The following is a 10,186-nucleotide window of genomic DNA, read 5'->3' as shown; positions in this document are numbered from 1 at the left end:
CTTTTTCCTCCAATTGGAATCAACAAAACAGGGTTAGGTTATTATATTATTACCTTTCTGTTCTTAATGTTTAATTCTCTCTGTCTCTGTCTGTCTGTCTCTCTCTGTCTGTCTGTCTCTCTCTCTGTCTGTCTGTCTGCTCTCTCTCCTCTCTCTGTCTCTGTCTGTCTCCTTCTCTCTGTCTGTCTCTCTCTCTCTGTCTCTGTCTGTCTCCTTCTCTCTGTCTGTCTCTCTCTCTGTCTGTCTGTCTGTCTCTCTGTCTGTCTGTCTCTCTCCTCTCTCTCTCTCTCTGTCTCCTCTCCTGTCTGTCTCTCTCTCTCTGTCTCTGTCTGTCTCCTTCTCTCTGTCTGTCTCTCTCTCTCTGTCTCTGTCTGTCTCCTTCTCTCTGTCTGTCTCTCTCTCTGTCTGTCTGTCTGTCTCTCTGTCTGTCTGTCTCTCTCTGTCTGTCTGTCCTCTGTCTCGTCTCTGCTCTCTCTCTCTGTCTGTCTGTCTCTCTCTCTCTCTCTCTCTGTCTCTCTGTGTCTCTCTCAGGACCATCATGCACCTGAAGTCGTACCCGCTGTGCGCTCAGAGCTGCGTCTGGACGTGTCTCCGCAGAGCGCGTGTTTGTGAGCCCAGTGAGAACCTGCAGCAGTAACCGTGGCAACATCAGCAGCAGCAGCCGCCGCCCGTTCAGCGTCCTCTCCCTAACACACTGCGCCGCGGCAACGCCACAAGCAGCACCGTCAGCAGCGTGGCATCGCTCCGACTGAAGGCCCCGCCCAGTGCCGCCCTGCAGCTGCTCCCCCGCCGCCGGGATGTGAAAACGACACGCTCAGACTATACCGGACCGCCACGAGGACGGCGACGCCCCGCTGGACATCTGGAACGTCATCAAGCCCGGACACGTTCGCGAGAAGATCGCCATCTTTGCTTCAGATGGTGAGCGGACCGACGGCGGCAGGGACAGCGAACGCACCTCGACCAGCAGCTCCGGCAGCCACGACAGGACGGCGGCAGAGTGTACAAACCACGGCGCCATGTCGGGGCTGTTACGGGCGGTGAAGGCGAAGGGAAGCTGGAGGAAAACTGCAGCGCCAAACGCCGCCGCAGGTCTGGAAACAACCAGAACCTCCAGCAGGACCAGAGGACCCAGGTCCTGGACACCAGCAACACGCCGACAAACCGTCTCCACGGCACTCGGACTCGACCCCTCTGGCGGCCGGCCAGCGTGGAGACGAGGCGGTGACGGAGCAGAAGGTGTCTGTGGGGGAGATGGTGGCGTTCCTGGCAAGAGCGAGCGAGCAGCAGCCAGACTCCAAACCTCAGCTCGCCCTCCAGAGGAGCTCCACCAGCATCACGCTGTCCAGAGCCCCGCCCCCAGAGGTCAGGGAGGGGTCAGAGGTCAGGGGGGAGGAGCCGGAGAGCATCAAGGTGTCAGACTGGTGGCCAAGCTGGAGTCGGAGTGTCTGAGGAGGAGGACGGAGGGAGACCTGTCCAGGAGCAACAGCCTGAGGAGGACGGTGGGACGAGTCCTGCTCGCCGCTGGTTACCTGAGCCCCGCCCCCTCACAGCCTTCGTCCCCATCATTGATGATGTCATCGTCGTCTTCACTGTCATCACTGCCGGGAGCTCAGAATGCGGGCAGGGAGCCAATCAGCAGGTCAGAAAACACCTGCCTCAGCTCCGACCACGCCCCTCCCTCAGGCGAGGCTGCGGTCGAGGCTCAGGAGGCCGGGGGGCGGGAGGTCTGGAGACGCAGAGCGCCGTCACAGAGACAATGACGGGAGCCCCGCCCCCTTTGCCTGAGAAGGCGGAGCCTCTGCCAGGCTTGTTGTTCTTGTCTTGTGCTGCCTCAGAGACTCTCCCCCACACAGACTCTGAGCCCCGCCCCCCACGCCACAGGACGACCCTTGACCTGGAGCCTGCCCATCTAAGCCCCGCCCCCCTTCCGCTCGTAGTCTGGCAGCCAATCAGAGAAGAGAGGAGACGGAGAAAGGCTGACCGCGTCGACAGGAGGCGGTTATCACGACGCCTCCCTGCTCCGGCGTGGCGCCTCTGGGCGGCGAGCGTCGTTGTCGCAGGACTTCCTGCAGATGCGTCAGCGGCTGCAGCAGCTGCTGGAGCCGCTGGAGCCGCAGCCGTACCTGTCGGTGCTGCCGCACCACCTGCTGGTGAAGATCTTCCTGCTGCTGCCCACGCAGAGCCTCGCCGCGCTCAAGTGCAGCTGCAGCTACTTCAAGTTCATTATCGACAACTACGGCGTGCGGCCCGCCGACTCGCTCTGGGTGTCCGACCCCCGTTACCGCGACGACCCCTGCAAACAGTGCAAGAAGCGGTACGGCCGCGGCGACGTGTCGCTGTGCCGCTGGCACCACAAGCCGTACTGCCAGGCGCTGCCCTACGGCCCCGGGTACTGGATGTGCTGCCACGGCGCCACAGGGACGCGCCCGCTGCAACGTGGGTCTCCATGACACCGCTGGTGCCGGCATTCCACAGCATCAACGTGCCGATCTACAGGCGGGGCCGCGCCGACGACTGAGCCTGTGTTAGAGACTGCTCCCATGATGCAACAGCAGCTCAGAGCCTGACTGGGTTCAGCTCAGTTTGAGGAAATTTAAAAGTAAACGACAACAAACAGTTTGTTCTGGAGCCGCGTTGCTTCACGCTGTCGCCAGCAGTGGCGCCCCCTGCTGCTCCGCCCGCTTCCTCACAGCCGTTCAACAAGTTGTTCTCACGCTGTCAGTCGTTTATCTCGTTAGCGGCCTCGCGTTAGCGGCAGCTCGTTGGCGGCCTCGCGTTGGCGGCTGCTCGTTAGCGTTAGCTGGAGGCAGGAAGTGTCTCTGCCAGGACTCTTCTCCTCCGTCTGCAGCGAGTCTGACATCAGCGGATTAACTGAAACGTGTTTTCTCGTGTCTGTAAAAATAAAAACTAACCATGAAAGGTTCTGGGAACAAATATAAACGGCTCAGATCAACATTAACGCTAACGGGAAGTTTCCCGCCCTTTACTGGCGGCGGCTCAGTTAACCCTCGGTTGTCGACGCAGAGAAGCCGAATAAATGACGAGACTTTTCGAAAACAATATAAAGCTCACAAACTGACGGCTTTGTTCACTCGCCTCCTCGTCATCTACACTGACTTACTCCTCTCCTCTCTGGCGGCGGCGTGATTTCCTCGCATGAATTAGGAAGCGCCGCAAGTGGCAGCAAACAAACCGTCTTGTGTTTCCGCGCGGACACAAACGGGCTGAGGTTAGTTTGACGATCGTCAGCTGGACACCTGCGTTCACCGGTGCTCCCATGATGCACCACGAGATCAGGTGTCCTTTAAACAAGCTGTCGTTTGATGTTCAGCATGATGCGTTTAAAAACCAGCAGAAAAATCAGAATCTGCAGCTTTTATCTGTTTAATTTAAATATAAACTGTTGGGCTAAAGGTGATCGTGACGATCTGTTCTGTGTTCTGACGGTCGCTCTGTGTTCACCTGTGAGGAGGCGGAGCTTCAGTGGGCGCCATCTTGATGAGCAGAATGAATCTGCAGTAGCTTTTATCTGCACCTTGTTTGTGTTTACATTTGTACATAAATCAAAAGAGTTTATGAGTTTGAACGAGGATCCTTCTCGGTCGTGACCTCGTGTTTCTTCGATCACGAGTGATAATCACCTGTGGCGAGGAGGAAACGTGGCCTTGAGTCTCGGAGACGATGCAATATTAGAAAGTGACTGACTATAAAAAAGAAAGAACGACCTTTGACCTTCAGAGATTTTAGTTTGTTTTTTTAAGGGTTTGTTGTTTTTCTGTCTGCCGGCGGTTTCTCTGTTGAAAAGATGTTTTGCTTTAATAAAGTGCTTTCTCATTGGTTCCTGTTTGGCTCGTCTGTTGCGTCAGCGACAGGTTTTTCTGTTCATGTTACAGAGTTTGAGTTTAGAAAACATCTCGGTGCGACATTTAATGATTATGCTGTGATCTTTGCAGCACCACAGTATTTTATTTAAAATGATATGTTTACACACACTGTTGAAATGCAGCAGTGCATATTGTGATTTGGATGAATTGTCAGCCTTAGTTGGAATCATGTCAAAGTAAAAAACAACAGGAACAAAGTGTAACAGGAAGGTTTCAGTGACATCTAGTGGTGAGTGCTGTGAACTACAAGCTCTTCTCAGTCACCGCTCAGCCCTCCTTTGCAAGCGACTGCTTCTGAGGCTCGGGGTCCGGCTGGTACATTTACTTCATACTAAGGTAATAAAAACATTATGTCAGGTCTTTGTCCACCTCTGAAATCACAGGTGTGGATCTTATATTGTTTCTGTCACTAGATCCTCAGAAATGTTACACACTAAACCTTTAAGGATTTTCTAACTCTTGTTTGAGGGATAATCACGCTCTTAGGTTTGGAACTACAGCTCCATAATGCTTTGGGAAAACAGGACGTGGAGCCATGTGTTCAGTAAGTGAGTTAGCTGTGGGCTACAATGTTTTATAGCCAATATGTGTTTCCAATTCGTCAAACTGGCCGAGTCACCTGTTAGCAGTCAGCATCAGGGGTGGGATTCGCAGGGAACATAACGATAACGTCACAATCTCATATCATCTCAATATATCGCTAGACCATCCTCAAATGATTAACACGAATCTATGAATACAAAATGCATGAGAAAAAGTTTCCTCTATTTATTTGCTGTAAATCCAAACTGTTGTCTGTAAATTAAAACTACAGAGCAGCTATGAAATCATGCAGAGCTAATATCACATTATATTGATAAGTGTTGAGTGACACGGCGCCCTGTAGCTTTAGGGTGTTTCGGGTTTGAGTTTTGACCCTTTGGGGTTGCCGTAGCTGGTCTGTGTGTGTGAAGCTCTTTTTTTTTTTTCACACACAGCTCAGGAAACATGTACTTTAAGTATTTGCACAGTATGTCACTCAGGATTAAGCTCGTGAAGCAAACATTTTGCTGATGCTAATGTCGTTAGCACGTTAATGTCCCCATTATACGTTGTGCTATTTTTATTTTTTGTATCGCTATGATGGAAGATCGACACACGTGTTGCTGGATTTCTTGGCACAGCATGGATGTACAACTGAAGTAAAAACATTCTCAGGAGGTTCTGCAGCGTCTCTGGATTCTAGATGTTTGCTCTGGACGTCAGATCGAAGTCACGCTGAATGATTCGACGTGTGTTTCACATCTGAGCACGTTTATCTGTCAAAGTTTTAACATTTGTTTCTGGATTTTGCTTCTTCCACCTGAACTCGACGGCACGTCCTCTGCGGGTCGAGTGTCTCCTCACAGATGTCGCCTCGCATCATCTTCATGTTTAAATCAAACAGACTTCAGTCTCTGCAGAGGTTACAACTTTTATTTCACAGCAGCTTCGTGTCATTTTCATTCTTTCACTTGATTTACCCAAACCCAGTCGTGATGTCACCGTGACATCATGCAGCTGCTGTGATGTCACGTCGACCCCGAGACCTCGGACAGCGTCTCCAGCAGCTGGAAGTAGTTGTACTTGATGTCGTACTCCATGTCGTACCAGAAGTTCACTGCAGCAGAGACACAAACACGACCGCCGAATAACTGACGCCATTAGTTTCAGATCCGCATCCGAGATCCTTGGACGTAGTTTTTAAAATGTGGACTGGTGGGGGGGCAGGAGGTCTTTATAGTGTTTATATAATGGGTTTTTTTCATATGTGACGTGTTAAACCATCAGATTCTGTGACCTGCAGTGTTGGACTCCTTTAAGTAAAAGTATTTACATAACATTAATTTACATTACATGTTAAAGACCTGTTATGCTTTTCATTGTTATAATGATGGATGTTCATGTTCAACATGGCCAAAGGTTCAAATGAGGTCAAAGTATTTATCAGAAATCCCTGTGAGCAAAAACCTCGCTGGTCCGTATATGGTCATGTGCTCCCACGGCAACGCTCAGTTGCCCGTTCCACCCGCGACAACATGCTTCAGGTCTCGGCCAATCAGAAGACAGTGGGCTTTGAGGGGGGGGGCTTAAAGACAGGAGCATCTACAGCTCGTTTCAGACACAGGCTGAAATGAAGGCCTACGTGAAGAGTCAGTATGAGACAGAAATAACTTTTTTGAATCATGCAAGCTGCCATACAGGAGTCACAGAGCTACAATATAGGGCTGGAAATCAGAATATTGGTCTCCTTTAAGTTATAGAAGTATACCAGCTCAAGTACTAAAGTAAAATCAGCCTGGGACTGTTATTAAAATCATGCTCACACAATGACTCATCAGTACTGAAAATATTACTTGTTAAATGTATTAAATAAATCAGCCTGATTCTCTGCAAAAAGTACTTTAAGTCATTTTAGTTGGTAATATTTTATACTTTTAGTTCATAGGATTTTAAATGCAGGATTTTACTTGTAATTAAGTCATTTTACACGCTTGTACCAAGTTGTACCTGCGTTCTCTCTAGCAGTTAACATGAATTACAGATGCACCTTGCTAATCAAGCTAGCTAGCGCCGCCCTCAAAGTCCAAATATGGTCACGTCTGGTTTTCTAAAAACAAAACAGTAGTCCACAAACCAGCCGGTGACGTCACTGCGGCTACGCCCACCTCGCTTATACCATCTGTGGTTGGTATTTAAACTGAGTACTTCGGATCCGAGTACTTCTTCCTGCAGGTCACAGAACCTGACGGGTCACCAAATACAGTGTAACACCGGCTCCAAAACAGGAAGCGAGTGTGGACGAGGTAAAAACCTGTCCTGTGGTGCGTTCAGGTGTCTGTACCTGCGATGCAGCCGTGGGACTGCTGGACGTGGTGAACCACAGGGACGGCAGGTACAGCATCTCTCCGGCCTTCACGCTGCAGCGGAGCGGCCGCGCTCTCCGGTACTGCGGGTACCGGTCAAGGTCCGGTCCAGAGGGTCCAGAGGGATCCACGGGACCTGTGGGGGGAGGCGGGAGGAGGGTTAGGGTGAAATGTGTTTTAAATAGAGCAGGGAGCGTTGACATTAACAGACACCTGAACGCACCTTCTCAGAGTCGCTTTGATCGACGACCTCAAACTCGCCGTCGTCCCGCTGACGGTAGACAGCAGGCTGATACGCACCTGACACACGGAGACGGTTACTATGGTTAGCAGGGGATTACACGGAGCTGTTAGCGGTGGATGGGTTGCTATGGTTACCGTAGGGGATGAAGGGGCGGTCTGTGGGAGGCAGCAGGACGATTCTTCTCTCCAGAAATCACACAGTACAGGTTCTCATAGTGGTCTTTGTGCACTGACGCAGAAACACACAGTATTTTCACGTTATGTGTTTACGTTAAACACACAGCCGTGTTGTGTTCAGGTCTTACTGGACGTGACGGCGCTCGCCTCTCCGAGCCAAAATTCACAGCATCTGGTAACTTCCCTGAAGGGAGAGAAAGATGTGCATCACAAAGAGCTTTCACACGTACGAGGAATTTGTTTTGGTGATCAGGTTGTTACACGTAGACATAAACATACAGCTGACATAAAGAAATAAATATGGAATAAACAGAAGTAATATAGAACAATGTGCAGATGTTTCCGTGTGTATTACTCCGGGTTTGTGTTGTGCAGACATGTTACAGACTTTTGACAAACATTTTATTCATAAATATTTTTATGAATATAATATTTACTCTAAATGCTAAAATACTGGAATCAGCTATTATTATTTTTTCACTCCCTTCCGGTTGGTTACAGGTAAGAACCCAGACGACGTGAGCTCAGTGTTCTCAGACCACCACATGCTTCACTAGTGACAAAAAATGCATCTTATTTACGCTGTATTATTTACAACAGTGTGTTGTTGTTGTTGTTGTTGTTGTTGTTGTTGTTGTTGTTGTGTTGTTGTTGTTGTTGTTGTTGTTGTTGTTGTTGTTGTTCCCCTCCGGGCCGCTGGCGGCAGCACCGAGCTCACGGCTCTAATGAGGCGCCATCTTGGATCCTGCACAGGCTCGTCTCAGAGCAGATTTCAGCCGCGCTCCCCTCTTTAAGTTGACTTTAAATACTTTCCAACAAGTCCACGTCCACCTGAAACCGCCTGAAGCGTCCCCGAAGAGGTGGACTTTAACCCGGCGGGTTTGTTTTGGTGTCGCTTTGCTCGCAGGGAGAGATTCTGGACGTTAAAGTCCGGAGCTGGTCTCTCGTGAAGCAGCTAGCGGAGACATGCAGCACCGCTGCAGCCGCTGCGCCGCTCCGATCCAGAGACAAGCTAAAGGCTACAAGCGGAAGTCCCTGTTATCCATCACCGACCTGAGGAGCGCGCACAGACTCTTCCCGGACCTGAAACCCGCAGGAGGCGTTTTTCTGTTTCTCCTGCGTCCGACACGTTTATCAGAACACGAAGAAATGTGGGAAAAGCGGGTTTATGTGGACCCTCATCCCCCGACCCGCCCGGCCCCTCCGGCCCGGCCCGCCCCCTCTGCCCCGGGGGACCCACCTCCTCCCAAAAAGCTCAAGAGGAGACTCCGAACTGCGCTGGACGAACATGACTACGCGTCCCGGGACCCGGCGCCCTCCGCGCGGACCGAACCCCCGCAGGGTCGGCGGGTCCGCCGCGGGCCGATCTCTCAGGTGCGGGTACCTGCGGAGGAAGAACTTCACCTGCGCGCTGAACAGACTGCTGCAGGTGTCCGGCTTCAAGGAGGCTCTGATCCGGCTGTGTGGGAAACTCATCTCCACCGAGGTGAGACCAGATACACCAGAGCGGCTGATCCAGAACCAAAACCCTCAGAAGGATCACAATTAGAAAACTGCTGAAATGCAACGTGTGAAAGGAGCTGAAACACAGAAACGATCAGCTAGAAAGAGTCCAGTCATTAATTAATTAAAGGGATGATATTAAATTGGTGCAGAAACATTGGCAGAATGCAGGAAATGAAGTGTTTAAAGATGAAATTTTCCCGCCTGTATCTCAGCACTGAGGATGTCTTTAAAACACTCTGTCCTGTCTTCACTCCCCTGATCTGAGCCCCTGTCCCCCCACTTTACTAGTAAAAGTACTGCATTGAAAATGCTACTTAAGAAAAAATATAATCAGGAAAATGTATAAAAAGGTATTAAAAGTACTCGATGCTGAAACCGGCCCGTGAATAATATATTGCACATTAGATTATTATTAATCCCTTCTGCATTCATGTGAAAGCAGAATTTTAGCTGCTGCAAGTTGTTGAGGTTGAACTGCTTATTTTCTGATTATCGTCTCCATTTAAAGACTGTAAAAATTCTGTAAATAGAGTTTTGTGCGAAAAGGGAAAAAAAGGAGCCAGAAAACACAGAAATAACAGAGTGAACTGAACATTAACACGTGAAGAGCAGTTTTCACGGTTTACTGATATTTTAATGGACCAAACATCAAGAAATAACTTTCAGATTAATAAATAATGAAATAATCCTGTAGGGCCAGAGTCGCAAATCTGAAACAGAGAACAAGAGGATGATTAAGTTGTTCAGAAAATAGCTGATTCAAACGTGTATAATTAGTAATAACTATATATTGACGCAGTAATGACTATATATTGATGCAGTAATGACTTATATTGATGTAGTAATAACTATATATTGACGCAGTAATGACTATATATTGATGCAGTAATGACTATATATGATAGTAATAACTATATATTGACGCAGTAATGACTATATATTGATGCAGTAATGACTATATATTGACGCAGTAATGACTATATATTGATGTAGTAATGACTATATATTGACGCAGTAATGACTATATTGACGCAGTAATGACTATATATTGACGCAGTAATGACTATATATTGACGTAGTAATGACTATATATTGAGCAGTAATGACTATATATTGATGCAGTAATGACTATATATTGATGCAGTAATGACTATATATTGATGCAGTAATGACTATATATTGATGCAGTACTTGATGCAGTAATGACTATATATTGATGTAGTAATAACTATATATTTATGTAGTATGACTATATATTGATGCAGTAATACTATATATTTATGTAGTAAAGACATATATTGATGCAGTAATGACTATATATTGATGCAGTAATGACTATATATTGATGCAGTAATGACTATATTGATGCAGTACTTGATGCAGTAATGACTATATATTGATGCAGTAATGACTATATATTGATGCAGTAATGACTATATATTGATGCAGTAATGACTATATATTGATGCAGTACTTGATGTAGTAATA

General features: G+C 48.4%; 2 pseudogenes; one reads left to right on the top strand and one right to left on the bottom strand.

Moving 5' to 3' along the window:
* Positions 1-690: 690 nt before the first annotated feature.
* Positions 691-2,648, top strand: LOC119887866 (annotated as a pseudogene).
* Positions 2,649-5,346: 2,698 nt separating this feature from the next.
* On the bottom strand, positions 5,347-7,593 carry LOC119887865 (annotated as a pseudogene).
* Positions 7,594-10,186: the final 2,593 nt, after the last annotated feature.

Source organism: Micropterus salmoides, unplaced genomic scaffold, assembly GCF_014851395.1.
Source record: "Micropterus salmoides isolate LMB-PRFRI ecotype aquatic unplaced genomic scaffold, ASM1485139v1 Ms_hic_scaffold_4403, whole genome shotgun sequence".
Lineage (NCBI taxonomy): Eukaryota > Metazoa > Chordata > Actinopteri > Centrarchiformes > Centrarchidae > Micropterus > Micropterus salmoides.
Note: the sequence above shows the minus strand (reverse complement) of the source record. Positions and strands in the feature narration are given on the sequence as shown.